Source organism: Panthera tigris, chromosome A2 (assembly GCF_018350195.1).
Source record: "Panthera tigris isolate Pti1 chromosome A2, P.tigris_Pti1_mat1.1, whole genome shotgun sequence".
In the NCBI taxonomy this organism is placed as follows: Eukaryota; Metazoa; Chordata; class Mammalia; order Carnivora; family Felidae; genus Panthera; species Panthera tigris.
The window spans coordinates 111293785-111311744 of record NC_056661.1 but is presented as its reverse complement, the minus strand read 5'-3'; the positions used below and the strand labels follow the sequence as shown (position 1 = coordinate 111311744).

The 17960-nt window shown below is 36.0% G+C and overlaps 1 protein-coding gene across 2 annotated transcripts in view; it reads left to right on the top strand.

Moving 5' to 3' along the window:
- TMEM196 (transmembrane protein 196) overlaps window positions 1-17960 on the top strand; it is a 142315-nt gene that overhangs the window by 54989 nt on the left and 69366 nt on the right. Inside the window, exon 1 of one of the 2 annotated variants that reach the window (XM_042967926.1) lies at window positions 3216-3268. The exons of the other annotated variant lie outside the window; for it this stretch is intronic. The gene's annotated coding sequence lies outside the window, so the exon portion shown is untranslated. Of the gene's footprint in view, window positions 1-3215; window positions 3269-17960 lie in introns of those variants that run through there. 2 annotated transcript variants of the gene reach the window in all.

Here is a 17960-nt window from a genome sequence, read left to right as displayed (position 1 = left end):
AGGACCAGATGGCTTCCCAGGGGAGTTCTACCAGATGTTTAAAGCAGAGATAATACCTATCCTTCTCAAGTTATTCCAAAAATAGAAAGGGAAGGAAAACTTCCAGACTCATTCTATGAAGCCAGTATTACTTTGATTCCTAAACCAGACAGAGACCCAGTAAAAAAAGGGAACTACAGGCCAATATCCCTGATGAATATGGATGCAAAAATTCTCAATAAGATACTAGCAAATCGAATTCAACGGCATATAAAAAGAATTATTCACCATGATCAAGTGGGATTCATTCCTGGGATGCAGGGCTGGTTCAACATTCGCAAATCAATCAACGAGATACATCACATTAACAAAAAAAAAAAAGAGAAGAACCATATGATCCTGTCAATCGATGCAGAAAAGGCCTTTGACAAAATCTAACACCCTTTCTTAATAAAAACCCTTGAGAAAGTCGGGATAGAAGGAACATACTTAAAGATCATAAAAGCCATTTATGAAAAGCCCACAGCTAACATCATCCTCAACGGGGAAAAACTGAAAGCTTTTTCCCTGAGATCAGGAACACGACAGGGATGCCCACTCTCACCGCTGTTGTTTAACATAGTGCTGGAAGTTCTAGCATCAGCAATCAGACAACAAAAGGAAATCAAAGGCATCAAAATTGGCAAAGATGAAGTCAAGCTTTCGCTTTTTGCAGACAACATGATATTATACATGGAAAATCCGATAGACTCCACCAGAAGTCTGCTAGAACTGATACATGAATTCAGCAAAGTTGCAGGATACAAAATCAATGTACAGAAATCAGTTGCATTCTTATACACTAACAATGAAGCAACAGAAAGACAAATGAAGAAACTGATCCCATTCACAATTGCACCAAGAAGCATAAAATACCTAGGGATAAATCTAACCAAAGATGTAAAAGATCTGTATGCTGAAAACTATAGAAAGCTTATGAAGGTAATTGAAGAAGATATAAAGAAATGGAAAGACATTCCTTGCTCATGGATTGGAAGAATAAATATTGTCAAAATGTCAATACTACCCAAAGCTATCTACACATTCAATGCAATCCCAATCAAAATTGCACCAGCATTCTTCTCAAAACTAGAACAAGCAATCCTAAAATTCATATGGAACCACAAAAGGCCCCGAATAGCCAAAGTAATTTTGAAGAGGAAGACCAAAGCAGGAGGCATCACAATCCCAGACTTTAGCTTCTACTACAAAGCTGTCATCATCAAGACAGCATGGTATTGGCACAAAAACAGACACATAGACCAGTGGAATAGAATAGAAACCCCAGAACTAGACCCACAAACGTATGGCCAACTCATCTTTGACAAAGCAGGAAAGAACATCCAATGGAAAAAAGACAGTCTCTTTAACAAATGGTGCTGGGAGACCTGGACAGCAACATGCAGAAGGTTGAAACTAGACCACTTTCTTACACCATTCACAAAAATAAACTCAAAATGGATAAAGGACCTGAATGTGAGACAGGAAACCATCAAAACCCTAGAGGAGAAAGCAGGAAAAGACCTCTCTGACCTCAGCCGTAGCAATCTCTTACTCGACACATCCCCAAAGGCAAGGGAATTAAAAGCAAAAATGAACTACTGGGACCTTATGAAGTTAAAAAGCTCTGCACAGCAAAGGAAACAACCAACAAAACTAAAAGGCAACCAACGGAATGGAAAAAGATATTTGCAAATGACATATCGGACAAAGGGCTAGTATCCAAAATCTATAAAGAGCTCACCAAACTCCACACCTGAAAAACAAATAACCCAGTGAAGAAATGCGCAGAAAACATGAAGAAAACAAGAAGACATCCGGATGGCCAACAGGCACATGAAAAGATGCTCAACGTCGCTCCTCATCAGGGAAATACAAATCAAAACCACACTCAGATATCACCTCATGCCAGTCAGAGTGGCCAAAATGAACAAATCAGGAGGCTATAGATGCTGGCGAGGATGTTGAGAAACAGGAACCCTCTTGCACTGTTGGTGGGAATGCAAATTGGTGCAGCCGCTCTGGAAAGCAGTGTGGAGGTTCCTCAGAAAATTAAAAATAGACCTACCCTATGACCCAGCAATAGCACTGCTAGGAATTTACCCAAGGGATACAGGAGTACTGATGCATAGGGGCACTTGTAGCCCAATGTTTATAGCAGCACTCTCAACAATAGCCAAATTATGGAAAGAGCCTAAATGTCCATCAACTGATGAATGGATAAAGAGATTGTGGTTTATATACACAATGGAGTACTACAGGGCAATGAGAAAGAATGAAATATGGCCCTTTGTAGCAACGTGGATGGAACTGGAAAGTGTGATGCTAAGTGAAATAAGCCAGACAGAGAAAGACAGATACCGTATGTTTTCACTCTTATGTGGATCCTGAGAAACTTAACAGAAACCCATGGGGGAGGGGAAGGAAAAAAAAAAAAAAAGAGGTTAGAGTGGGAGAGAGCCAAAGCATAAGAGACTGTTAAAAACTGAGAACAAACTGAGGGTTGATGGGGGGGGGGTGGGAGTGAGGGGAGGGAGGGGAGGGGGCTGGGAGGGAGGGGAGGGAGGGTATTGAGGAGGGCACCTTTTGGGATGAGCACTGGGTGTTGTATGGAAACCAATTTGACAATAAATTTCATATATTGAAAAAAAAAAAGAAACTCAGTATTATGAAGTATGTCTAGAGAAGATTGAAGATCAGTCAATACAAATAGCGATAATACCAAAGACTAAATTGACAACTCTAACTTCTCATTATTAACATGCCCCAAGTTCAGCTAAGTTGGTCAGACGTTGATGAGACACAGGTGATTCCATCCATACTCAGCACATCCGTGGTGTGAGGGTTTTCCCCAAGTGTCCAAGTCTAAGCATCTAAGTCCCAATGAGGGAACTTGGAGTCTTCAGCTAACTTGCTCTCTGAGATCTGCTGCCATCTCATTAAGATTTCCATTTATATTGTCCATTCTGTGAATACCATTTACCAACTCTTCTTAAATTAGATGTTAGCAAAGTTTCCTTAGCACAGCATAACTATTTATTATGCTGAAGAGAAAGGAGTAAATGCAAATATATGGAATTCTGAAACTGATTTTCAGACTGGCTAAGAACGTCTCCAATTCCCAGGCGAGTAGCAACCATCTCCACACCTGGATGTCTTTAAATTTCTTCACTGCTTATGCCAAGATGGAACCTGAGCTGAACATGGATATTTAAGATTTAGCAGCCACCTGGGAAAATACTGCTAAAAGGTAATTTTTGAAAATTGTGTTCACTGACTTTTTGCCACTATCTTTTCACATAATGGGGAGAAACACCTGCCTGTGGCTACTGCTTACGTGACAACACCTTTAATTTAGTAGGAGGAGGTAGATTGTATCATTGTCTTTAATGTATGAATTCTTTAATAAAATGAAAAGAAAATTAAATAATCATCTTATAAATTTGATCATAGTAGACGTGAAAAATTCTGACTAAACAGCACCTCCCAGGGGCTGGGCAGGAAGAGTGAACCTAATGGGTGTTTGAGTTTACTAACAACACTTGCCTGGAAAAAAAAAGTGTATATAAAAATAAGTATTTACTTTCCCGTTTCCCTCCTACATTCTCTGTATGATAATGTTCTCGATTGGGAAAAAATTACTCTCTTCAAGGAAGCATCAGAACATTGAAGGGCAGCATGGGTAGCCTGTTCAGTAAAGTACATTCTAATTAAATTATTATAATTTTGGAAAAAGTAATTCTTGCTCTTTTGAATGCAAACAGTAATGCTCAACAAAACATGTTCTATCACCTTCACAAGAGGATACTTCAAAATCTCCTGGGCGAGAAGCATGATATTTTTATATTATAATAATATACAGGCAAGGGTTTAAAAAGTCTTAAAATAATTTACTGCAAGGTATTACTATTTTTAAATGGCACCTTTTTAGGGAATGAAAACTGGTGCAACTACTCTGGAAAACAGTATGGAGTTTCCTCAAAAAGTTAAAAGTAGAACTACCCTATGATCCAGCAATTGTACTACTAGGTATTTACCCAAAGGATATAAAAATACTCATTTGAAGGGGCACATGCACCCACTGTTTATAGTAGCATTATCAACAATAGCCAAGTTATGGGAGGAGACCAAATTTCCATTAGCTGATGAATGGATAAAGAAGATGTGGTATATATACATACATATATACATACATATGTATATATATATATATATTCATGCACATCTACATACACACACACACACCATATACACATATACCCAATGGAATATTACTCAACCATCACAAGAATGAAATCTTGCCATTTGCAGCAACGTGGATGGAGCTAGAGTGTATTACACTAAGCAAAATAAAGTCAGTCAGAGAAAGACAGATACCATAGGATTTCACTCATGTGGAATTTAAGAAACAAAACAGAGGAACATAGGAGAAGGAAGAAAAAAAAAGAGAGGGAGACAGTGTCAGAGTCTCCTAGCGATAGAGAAAAAAATGAGGGTTGCTGGATGCGGGGTAGGCAGGGTATGGGTTAAATGGGTGATGGGTATAAGGAGCACACTTGTTGTGATGAACACTGAGCGTTATATGTGAATGATGAATCACTAAATTCCACTCCTGAAACCAATACTACACTACATGTTAACTAACTAGAATTTAAATAAAAATTTGAAAGAATAAAATAAATGGCCCATTTTAAAATAGACATATCACATATTATATATTTTCAAAGGTCTTCAAAGTTTTCAATGTCACCATTACAGTGTTTCTCAAAACATTTGGATATTTTCTTCTGGAAAAGTCTAACGTAGTTGACAAGTAACATGAGAAAATCCATTTCTTTCCTTTATAATCCTATGTATCCCTGGTCCACATTTGTATAACTGTGCACAGTCACCAGATTTGGCCCCACAGAATTCTGTATGTTTACCAAATCATCTTTTAATACAATGGTTTAATGAAAACATTAAAAATCTGCAAAAATGCAAACCGTGGGCCCTAACCCAAGAAATTCCTATTTAACTAGCTATATTAGGTGATTCTGAGGTAGTTTATGGGAAACTATATACTTTAGTAAATATTCCATTAATGGCTGGAAATCTTCTTACATTAGGGAGAGCTAGATGAGTATACCAAAGGTTCTGAAGGCTTTTCCAAAAAAAATTCCAAAATAGTCTTGGGCAGTCACACCAACATTCCAATAAATGCATGGTCTCACTCGTTAACAACCTTCAAAGGCAAAATTTGCTTGCATCTATGAACTGTTACAAGTTTATCTTTCTAAGAAATCCACAGTGTTGTCACTTATGTTATATTCTAGGGTATGCTATTTCTGGCTAGCTTCTGGTTGCCTTTTCCTTCTCTGCCAAAAAACTTCCACACTTGGCTTGTCATCCCTACATGGACTCTTGTGGTCTGTGATTTTTGCTATCTGCTCTCTGTCCAGCCTTCTTCCTCAGTTCTCCCACCCCTGATTTGGAGTTTCCGAGCTGGTATGAGTTAGATTACTATGAGCATCCATTGAATAACAAGCAGGGGAGCAGCTAAATAATAACTTCTAAGTATGTGTCATCCTCCTGAGGATAGCACGTTGCCTGGAGGTAGAAAAAAAAGAAGCAGCTCTAAGGATTTTGTCAGTTAAGCATTTGCATTAGATGTAGAAAAAAAAATCTTGACACTGAGGATTATAAAACACTGAATGTGTAATAGCTTTCTCTGGAAGTTTCTAGGATGGTTAATATGGAATTCTGTTGGAAGTCAGATAATTTGGGTTGTGAGAGTAATGTTTTCTTCTACTTAATTCCTTTTACTCATCAAGACTGATTCTTTACACCTACTCTTCTCTTGCTTATTCCCAAGGGCTAAACATCTATAGGTTCCTTAGTATGACAGTAAAAGATCAGAGACAGAGAAGGATGAAGGATCTTGGTTTTTTAAATCCAAAATTTTATCAGATATCCCTGTTGATCTTCAAGATTAAAAACCATGTGGTGAACACTGTAAAATGCAAACAGTCCTTCATTCAAATTAGAAAGTTTATACTTTTTAATGTATTTTTGGGATATGTACTTGTAAAAATGGATAAATTCAGTTATCATTTTAAATTATACTATCACTGAAATCAACAAAGTCATAATCTGAAATTGATTTTTAATTATTCCCTCTAAAGAATATTAAGTCAGTGACCTCTAAAAATATTTGTGTGCTTTGTTTACAAAGAAAATAAGGCATGTTTGTTTATGTCTAGAGGTGTTTTAGAATATCAACTTTGAACATTAAAAAGTTACATCAGCTTATTCCATTCCTTAGTTAAAAAATAAAGCTTTTATATTTCATAGAATTTTATGGCTAACAACAAATCTTGCATTTTTTCCAGCATCCTTTATGCTAATTAACCTACTCCTGGTAACAATTTTGATCTTGATGTTAATAAAGTTTGAAGAGTCACCTCCAGGGTGACTTAGTCAGTTAAGCGTCCGACTTCAACTCAGGTCCGATCTCACCATTTGTGAGTTTGCGCCCCACATTGGGCTCTGTCCTGACAGCTCAGAGCCTTGAGCCTGCTTCAGATTCTGTGTCTCCGTCTCTCTGACCCTCCCCGACTCTCACTCTGTGTCTTTCTTTCTCAAATATAAATAAACATTAAAAAAAAAAGTTTAAAGAGCCACCTCCAGAGTATTGACTCCTAATTGGTATAATTTAGTCACTAAAAATTACTCCTTGGTTTTGGATTCAAGTAAATCAGTCAGCATACTGTTTATTTAGAAGCGTTTTAAAATAAATCATGACATAGACAATATAATACATTCTAAGAACACCAGCTAGCTAAATTTAAATTATGTAACAGTAACTATTTGATTTAAAAATTTAAGGGGCACCTGGGGGGCTCAGTTGGTTAAGCGTCTGACTTCTGCTGAAGTCATGATCTCACAGTTCATGGGTTCAAGCCCTGAGTTGGACTCTGTGCTGACAGCTCAGAGTCTGGAGCCTGCTTTGGATTCTGTGTCTCACTCTCTCTCTGCCTCTCCCCCACTCAGGCACCAGCGCGCACGCTCTCTCTCAAAAAATGGATAAACATTAAAAAATGTTTTTAATTTAAAAAACTTTAAGTGTCACCATAGTCATCTTCAGATAATTATTAGTTAATAACTGAATATTACTACTTGGATTTTGAAGTGTGCATGATTATCAGTTTTAGTTCAATTATAAAGAGTGTTCATTCTATCTCAAGGGGATAAATGAACAAAAATATGTTTATAAAATTCAAATTATAAAACTTAGTTAAAAATAAAATATCTCTAATCAGACTTAATAATAATATAATGGTATTGATAATAAAAATAATGATAGTAATGTACCATTGTTATAATTACCTATGTTCTTACTGGTAGTAGATTTTAATAAATAAGGTACCACATATAATGTATACCTTGAAGAATGTATTTTATTTAAACTTCAACAATTAACTGATGCCCACTCCATTCTTCTTGAAGTACTTTTTTATCTTTTCTACAATTGCATCATATCCTCTTGGTTTTCCTTTCCTTAAATTCCTGGCTACTATTGCTCAATATTCACCATAGTCCCTGATTCCTCTGCCAGCTCATTGTATATTGCCGCTTCTCTAGATTCTTTTCAGCTAGGGCCTTCTTCTCTCATTGGACATTTCTCCTATTATTAGTCTTCAGTTACCATTGATCTAACTCCCAATCAAAAGCCCCACACCTTCCCCACCCAGATGTAGTTCTGACTACCTAGCTCTCCATTAATCGAGTTGCTTGAATGTTCCATAGCAACGCAAACTCTGTATGTCCCAAACCAGCCAATCCTGTACTTAAATTTACAGTGATCAAGACACTGACATAGGCATTGTATTTAATTCTTTCTTCTCCTTCATTCCACACTTCAACAGTTTCCAAAATACATTGATTCTAACTCCTAACCATAAACACCCATTCCCCCCTTCCATTCCCAACGATATTCTCCTCATCCAGGAAACCAATTTCTCTCCCCAGGGTTTCCATAGTATCCTTCTAAATGACCCACTGGCATCCAATATAATCTTTCAAAATTAGCCACAATCCCAGCAAACTCTCTAATTGGAAATCTCATCTTGTCACTCTTGCTCTTGAACCACTTTAACCAGCTAGAGAGAGTAAGTACTGAGGTCTAAGGGCCTTCATGATCTCACCTCTGTTTACTTCTCTAGTCTTGAGTATCTTTACTTCCTACTTCATTTTTCTTGTATTTAAAAATGTTACCAGGGGCACCTGGGTGGCTCAGTGGGTTAAGCATCCGACTTTGGCTCAGGTCATGATCTCGCGGTCTGTGAGTTCAAGCCCCGCATGGGGCTCTGTGCTGACAGCTCAGAGCCTGGAGCCTGCTTCACATTCTGTGTCTCCCTCTCTCTCTACCCCTCCCCTGCTCATGCTCTGTCTCTCTGCGTCTCAAAAATAAATAAAACATTAAAAAAATAAAAAAAAATAAAAATCTTTCCAGTCTTATTGATATATAATCGATATATAACATTCTGTTTAAGGTGTACAACATGACTATTTGATATATGTGTATATTGCAAAATGATTAAATAATTTTACATTACATTACATTAATTTAATTACATTAAATTACATTAATTTAATTACATTAAATTACATTACAGCAATAAATTTAGTGAACACATCCATCACCTCACATAATTACAACTTTTTCGTGATGAGAATATCTAAGATGGACCCTCTTAGCAACCTTAAAGTATATAATATTGTTAACTAGGACCACCATACTGTACACTAGATCCCCAGAAATTATTCATCTTGTAGCTGGAAGTTTGTACCCTTTGATCCCTTGCCTCCCCCCACTGCCAGCTCCCAGTAATCACCATTCCACTCTCTGTTTCTGTAAGTGTAGCTTTTTTTTTTTTTTTTTTTTTTTTTTTTAGATTCCACATGTAAGTGGGATCATAGAGTGTCTTTCTCTGTGTGACTTACTTTACTTAGCATAATACCTTTAAGGTCCGTTTATGGCTTGATTGCTCATTTCTTCTCATTGCTGAATAATATCTCATTGTTTGCATATGCTGAAGTTTATGTATCCATTCACCTACTGAAGGACATTTTGGCTGATTTCAAGTGTTGGCAATTATGAATAAAGCTGATATAGGCATCCATATGCAGACTTTTGTGTAGACATCAGTTTTCATCACCATTGGGTAAATACCAAGAAGCACGATTGCTGGATCATATGGCAAGAGTATATATAATCTTGTAGGCAACCACTAAAGTGCCTTCCAAAGTGCCTGTACTTTTTTCCATTCCTACCAGCAATGAATGAGAGTTCCTGATGCTCCACATTCTTGCCAACATTTGGTATTGTTAGTGTTCTCAATTTGGGCCATTCTGATAGGCGTGTAGTGAAATAGCTCATTTTAAGCATCAGTTTAAATTTTATAAAAGGTGCCTCTTCTCATTTAGTAATAGTGTATAAGTTATACACCCACCATAAAAATAGCAACAAATACAATTCTGTCTTAAATAAAACAAACTACTATATAAATGAAAATATGTAATATGTAATGTTATTCAATATAAAATATGTGCTAGTATGATTATTTTTATAATCTTCATACATTTTCAGATCAACATATTAAATGTAAAAGTGTAAGTTACTTGTATGAGTGTAATTACTAGTCTACTTGAAATATACAAGGATTGGTCTTTAAACAAATCTATAACATATTCAAACATCCTATTTTTATCAAAGAACCCTGAAATATGTGTGAAGAAGAGAAAGCAGTACAGGAAATTTTAACACTTGGAAGAAAACAGTTTAAAAGAACTTAGAATTTGCAAAATTATTTGTAAGGTACTTCTTATAATACTGAGAAAAATCTTACTCCTAACGTTATAAAACAGGAAACCAAATTTGAGAGAACATAAGGCAATAGCAAAGTATCAAGGCTTGAAAATCCCTCAATATCTATTTAACTCAGGTGATAGTTGCAAAGTCAAGATGTCTCTTTAAGATTCTATGGCATAGAAATTGCATAGACTCTCCAAAAGGAGAGAGTCCACATTTCTTGCATGTCCTGAGGGACACAGGTGACCTCAGAATCCTAGAAATAAAGTTAAAATGGTAATGATACAGTATATACAATGAAACCTAGATAAATTATTTCTTCCATTTTTTATTTCCTGTATTGCATTCAGGCACTATGTCAGGCATTGTAAGAGTACAAAACTGAATAAGGTACATTTCTTGTCTAGGTACTAATAATGTCTTACAGAGAAGCTAAACATACCTAAATATAATCTAATGAAGAAGGTGACAAATGTCATCAGAGGGATTAAAGGCAAAGTATTAAAATAATTTAGAGCAGGAAGGATTAGTTCTGCTTGCAGGAAGACTTTCCAGATCAGGGTTCTTGAGCAGCGCCTGTCAGTATGGGTAGATACAGACAGAGATTATGAGGAAGTTATGGTAGGGAAAAGCAACAACTTCAAGCAAAAGAGTTAAAGTGGGAAAGCATGGGATGTAGATAGAAAAGAGAAAGTAATTCAGTTGATTTAGAGCATAGAATGACTGAAATGCAATAGTAGACGATGTTTGGAAATACAGATTGGGTTCAGTCTTTAGAGGATTTTGAAAAGCATAAGTGCAGTTCTTTTATTCTGGAACATTGACTAAAATTTAAATCATATAATGAATTTGAGAGCTACCTTTAAGATTGTGCAAGAATACACTAGCTCAAATCAGGAAAAAATTCAGTTCTTGGTTAAAGATGTACCAGTCCTCTTCAAAAGGACTCGAAAGATTAATACTTTGCAAGCCAGCTTTGGAATGGACCTGGGGTATTTGCATAACCCTTTGCTTTCATTTCCTGTCTCTTAGTTTACTAAAACAAGAATGTATCACCTTCGATTATTTGACATTTCTTCTCCTGTAAGAGGAATTTGTTTATATGTCCATGCCAAAATTTCTGTCTTTCAAAAAAATAATTTCAACTAGTAATAATATAATAAAAGTATGATTCATTGAGTGTCTGTAATATCCCAGACATTATACAAGCCTATTAAAATATATCATTTAATTATCATAACAAGTCTACATGTGTAGTATTACTATACTAATTTTACACATGATGAAACTGAGGATCTGAGAGACAAAATCACTCTTTGTCTTATAACTAGCATGTTAAAAGATAAGGTTTGAACACAGGATACTTTGACTCCAATATGAGCATAGTCTACTAAAGATAATAATTGAAAATGCAGTAAATTCTATCTCTGGTGTTTCTTGCATAAAAGGCCTATAAACTATATTAGTCTATATTATATCTTCCGATCAATTCTTTCATTTGAATTCCCATAAAAGAGATCTCAGACAAAATTTCTCTTTTCTTCTTTTTTTTCCTCTGCATATAACATGACTCTTTTATACATTTACCATGATTAATTGCTCCAGATTCAGTACCTTACATGATATTAATGGTTCCTAGAGGAAACATTCAAAATGCTTAGTAACTATGACATGGCAGCAACCAATAAGAAGAGACCACCAAACATCAAGCTCCGCCATAAGCAAAGAGAATGGAGGCTCTGATACAGACAAACTGAAATATACCTCTTGTCAGTACCTCACTGGAATTGATAAACAGTACCTTTATCCAAACAAATTTCCTGGTTGACTGCATCTCTCATCTTTTATGTACTTAATTCTCATAACAGATTCTGACTCTTGAAAGATTCATTCAAGGAATAGTGGGCAGAATTCAAAGAGATCTGTTTCATGCTCCCTGCTTAGAACCACACACCCTCAAGTAATCCCTTACCTCTCAGAGTCTGTTTTCTCCCGTGGAAACAGTGATCACAACATCTATTTTTTAGACATTTATCAGGACTAAATTAATATGTGTCTAGGGCCTCATAGCTGCTTACACAGAGCAGGTATGATCCTGGATACTATCCTTCATTCCTCATGGCCTCTGCATTGGTTTTCTTCCTTCAATGTTTCTTCAGCCTCTTCTTCTCAAATGTACTGATCTAAAGAAATGGTTCAAAGTAAAAAGAAAATCTCAGTTCCAAGATGAATAGAAGAGCAATATATTTTTCTTTGTAATTCTTTTTTATTAACCTATTCTAAATTCTGTTTTCTGCTCCCCTTGTCTAAATGTTGCATTTGTGGCTGATTTTCATCATGCTTATATATCTGAAACTTTGAGGAAAAGTCAGATCAAAATATCTTTGTATAAGAATCAGGACCCTATGTCTTATAAAATTACATCTGCAGTGGAATTGCATTGAAAAACCTGCTATTCTCATAATTCCCAGCCTTTATAGTATCATTCTCAAAGGATCTATTCTTAAGTATATTCTTTGCTTGCTTCATATTTTTAATTCACACCTGTGACTTTTCCCAAATCTACATCTGTACCATACTGTCTTTTGAGATCCATACCTGTGTTTCTCTTTATTGTTTATTTAATCTTGAATGTCTCGATGGCATTATTTCCTCTTCCCTTCCACATTTCCAAAACTGTATATCACCCCTCCCCTAAAGCCTACTGTTAATACCCATCTAGTTGCCAAAACTAGAAATCTGGGAAACCAGGTGAGAAACCACATGAGCTTCCTCTACTTCTCATCACCTCTACCCCCAGATAAATCTGTCATTTTTATCCTTTATTGAATTATTTTATACACATTTATTCATTCAATTATTCAATATGTATACACGGAATAGCCAATATATTCCAAATACATTGAGGGGAACAAGAGAACGATAGACTTTGTTCTTGTTTTTATGAAGGAAAGGAGAGAGATATCAAGGTAGACACCTGGATTTTGAGGTTCTCTACTGAAATGATTTTTGTAAGGCTCAAACTGGACAGATAAATAAAAATTGTGCAGCACTCTATTCTACCTTATGTTATAATTAATTGTATATATGTCTTTTTTATTCTCCACATTATAAGTGAAAGAACCATGTGTCATTTATCTCAGCAGAGTGCCTTCTGTTCACTGAATTAAAAGGATGTGATTGAGTGAATGCTGAGGTTAAAGTGACTGGATATGATAAATAATCTCCCTTAGGAAGCATAGACACAGGTCTATGTGTTCAGGTGTTTAAAAATAATTTTTAAATTATTAATAACCCATTTTGCTGCATTTTAAAGCATCCATAAATGGAGTGAAACAAAGACTTAATGGCTCATGTTTCATTGAGGAAGAAGCAAGAATAGTGAGCTGAAATATACCTTTAACCACCACCTGATTTGAGAAATAGTGAAATACTTCATTTCAATATCCAAATGCTTCCTTAAATGGGCGATTTTTAATGTCTGCTGTCCCCTATGATATGTCCTGGATCTATTCCTGAAATTCATCATAGTCAACAAGTAGCTGAGAGCAAGGCCATGGCCTCTGTAGACCCCAAAATAATAGCCTCCTAGAATATGGCTTTCCAGACGATGGAAAGAAGTTATATTGTTGATAGTGACAACAGAATAGGATTGTTATCTATCCAAGCATAAGGCTCAAGCCTGTATCCAGGAAAATATTTGAAGAGTGAAAAGAATCATTTTTCCATTCTTTGCACCTGTCAGGATACATTATTATTATGTTTCTAAATATGAAATATCAGTATGGACAAAGAGTTGAAATAATGCCAAGGGAACAAATAATGTGTGTGTTCCATTTCAGATCACTGCTGATTTGTAAACTGTTCAGTAACCTGCTTATTACTTTGTGGACTGTTATAAAAATAGCATGTTCAATGTGTTCTCCCTCCTCAGGATACTGAAGGAGCACAATGAGAGTGAAGGGAATAAAATGAGTGATGAAATGTTTACCATGCAAAGTTCAGCTCAACAAATAATGTGATATTTCTTTGCTTGACTAATTCACATTTTATGAGAGCTATTTTTAAATGTGTGCCTCCTTCTCTATTGACTTTGCCTATGCTCCAGGGATTCTGCCACACACAGAAAACATTTGTATTGATATTTCTAAAATGAACTTGTTCATTCATTTGGTATAGTATTTCTAATTCATCCATATCTGCTATCTTAATATGTAGTAACATTACTTTGATTAGATATTAATTAACTACCCTTTCTCCTACTACACATAGGAACTCGATGATCACTTATGAAGGAGAAATCATTCTCACCCATGCTTCCTCTAAAAGAATAGCTTAAGCAAAGTTTGTTTTAAAAAATATGTGTAGTAAAATAAGTAAGACAGAGAAAGACAAATACTGCGTGATCTCTCTTATATGTAGACTCTAAAAAAATGAAACAAAACAAAAACAAAAACCTCACAGATGCAGAGAACAGATTGGTGGTTACAAGAGGTGGAGGCTGGAGGGTTGGGGATGGGAAATATGGTGAAGGTGATCAGAAGATACAAATGTCTAGTTATAACGGAAATAAGTCCTGGGATGTAACATACAGTATGATGACTATAGTTAATTAACAATAGTGTATTGTATATTTGAAAGTTGCCAACAAAGTAGATGTTAGAAGTTCTCATCACAGGGGCGCCTGGGTGGCGCAGTCGGTTAAGCGTCCGACTTCAGCCAGGTCACGATCTCACGGTCCGTGAGTTCGAGCCCCGCGTCAGGCTCTGGGCTGATGGCTCGGAGCCTGGAGCCTGTTTCCGATTCTGTGTCTCCCTCTCTCTCTGCCCCTCCCCCATTCATGCTCTGTCTCTCTCTGTCCCAAAAAAAATAAATAAAAAACGTTGAAAAAAAAATTAAAAAAAAAAAAAAAAAGTTCTCATCACAGTACAAAAAAGCATTGTTACTATGTGTAGAGATGGATGTTAACTAAACTTATTGTGAAAATCATTTTACAATACATACAAATATCAAATCACTATGTTGTACAATGTTATATACCAATTATATCACAACTATAAAAAACTCTCTGACCCCATCTACTCTACAAGAATAATAATTATGTATTACATACATATGTATACATAATAATTCATTATGTATAATGAATGTAAATGTGGATATTTACAATGAAATCCAGATCTAAACCATATTTTTTGGTAGTTTCAGGTTTTTATTTAAATTCCAGTTAGGAGCACCTGGGTGGCTCATTTGGTTGAGCATCTGACTCTGGGTTTTGGCTCAGATCATGATCTCATTTGGGGGTTTGAACCCCACATTGGGCTCATTGCTGCTGGTGCAGAGCCTTCTTGGGATTTTCTTTCTCTCCTTCTCTCTCTGCCCTTCCCTGCTCTCTCTCTCTCTCTCAAAAATAAAAAATAAAATGAACTTCTAAAATATTCCAGTTATTTAACATACAGTGTAATATTAGTTTCAGGTGTAGAATTTAGTGATTCATCTCTTACATACAATACCCAGTGCTCATCACAAGTGCCCTCCTTAACACCCCTCACCCATTAAACCCATCCCTTTCTTATATCCCTTCCAGCAACTCTCTGTTTGTTCCCCAAAGTTAAGAGTCTGCTTTATGGTTTGCCTCTCTCTTTGTCATCCTATGTTCATCTGTTTTGTGTCTTAAATTCAACATATGAGGGAAATCCTATATTTGTATTTATCTGAATTATTTTGCTTAGCATTGTACACTCTAGCTCCTTCCACGTCATTGCAAGTGGCAAGATTTCATTATTTTTTATAGCTGAATAACATTCCATTGGTTGTGTGTGTGTGTGTGTGTGTATACAACATCTGCTTTATCCATTCATTAGTTGATGGACATTTAGGCTTTTTTCATAATTTTGCTATTGTTAATAATGATGCTATAAACATTGGGGTGCAGGTATCACTTTGAATCGGTATTTTTTTTGTGCTTCAGGTAAATACCTAACAGCACAATTGCTAGATCATAGGGTAGTTCTATCTTTAACTTTTTGAGGAAACTCCATACTGTTCTCCAGAGTGACTGCACCAGTTAGCATTCCCACCAGTAGTGTAAGAGGGTTCCCTTTCTCCGCATCTTTGCCAACATCTGTTGTTTCCTATGTTGTTGATTTTAGACATACTGACAGGTGTGAGGTGATACTACATTGAAGTTTTGAATTATATTTCCCTGATGATGAGTGATGTTGAGCATCTTCTCATGTGTCTGTTAGCCATCTGTATGTCTTTTTTGGAAAAATGCTATTCATGTCTTCTACCCATTTCTTAACTGGATTATTTGCTTTTTGGGTGTTGAGTTTGATAAGTTCTTTATAGATTTTGGATACTAACCCTTTATCAGATGTGTCATTTACAAGATCTGTACTATGAAAACTATAAAACATTGATGAAAGAAATTGAAGATGACACACAAAAAATGGAAAACATTCCATGCTCATGGATTAGAAGTACAAATATTGTTAAAATGTCCATACTACCCAAAGCAATCTACACATTTCATGCAATCTCTATCAAAATACCACCAGCAGTTTTCAGAGAGCTAGAGCAAATAATCCTACAATTTGTATGGAACCACAAAAGAGTCTGAATAGCCAAAGCAATCCTGAAAAAGAAAAGAAAAGCTGGAGGTATCACAGTTCCAGACTTCAAGTTATATTTTAAAGCAGTAGTGATCAAGAAAGTACAGTATTGGCAAAAAAACAGACACATAGATCAATGGAACAGAAGAGAAACCCCAGAAATGGACCCACAACCATATGGTCAACTAATCTTCAACAAAGCAGGAAAGAATATCCAATAGAAAAAATACAGTGTCTTCAACAAATGATGTTGGGAAAATTGGACAGCAACATGCAAAAGAATAAAACTGGATCAGTTTCTTAAGCTATACACAAAAATAAATTCAAAATGTATGAAAGATCTATGTGAGATAGGAAACTATCAAAACCCTAGAGGAGAGCACAGGCAGCAACCTCGTTAACACCAGCCAGAGCTTCTTCTTGATACGTCTCAGGAGGCAAAGGAAACAAAAGCAAAAATAAACTATTGGGACTTAATCAAGGTTAAAATCTTCTGCACAGTGAAGGTAACAATCAACAAATTTAAAGGCAACCTTCAAAATGGGAGAAGATATTTGCCAATGATATATATAAATCATATTCTTAACAATTCAAGAGCCCAAATTTTGTGTAGTCTTTTATAGTTGAATAAGTTAGAGCCTCATTATATAAATTGGCTATACTTCCTTCATCTAGACTTCATGCTCTTCAGATTAGCTAATGCTAATTTCTCAAGATTTCTATTGGGAAATTTCTAAAGGCAAATTGTTAGGAAAGGCTGGGTTATGAGTCAGAATTAATCATGAGCAGATAGAAATCTAAGACCATATTTTATAATGATAATTGAACCAAGAATAGAAATCTGCCAAACTAGTTGTTTATTGTCAACCAGCATAGTAACTGCTTTCAGCATTAATTTCTGCTTTATATGGCATCATCAAAATCTCTTTACTATCAAAATGATGCATGATTACATTGTGACTGGATGTCACACTTCATCACTGTAGCAGAGTCTTGCTTGGACCAGTATTAAAAATACCTACTCCATTTCTGGTAACTTCAATTTTCCTTTGGAGAACCAGTCTCCTCTCACTCTCAGTCTGTGTGGTTGTGATGAGACTGACCTCATCCCCTAAGTTCATTGACCAGTTAGAGTAACATTGACTGGTTCAGAATGGGCACCGGATACAGAAGGGGCTCAAGAGTCCCACCCTAAACTTTCACCACTTGGAAAAGACTTCAGTTTCTCCTGATATTGCTAAACCCATAGAAAATAAGTGAATTTTCTAAGGTTATTGTTTAGAGAGAGCCAAGATGAGAATAGAGCCAATACAGAAGAACACAGAAGTCAAATGCAGAGAGACATTTTCCTGAAGTCACTGTTGAGTTCATAGATCTACCTGTGATCAGAGCTGCAGAAAACTGTACAACTCTAACAAAAAAAATAATGGATAGGGGCGCCTGGGTGGCTCAGTCGGTTAAGCGTCCGACTTCAG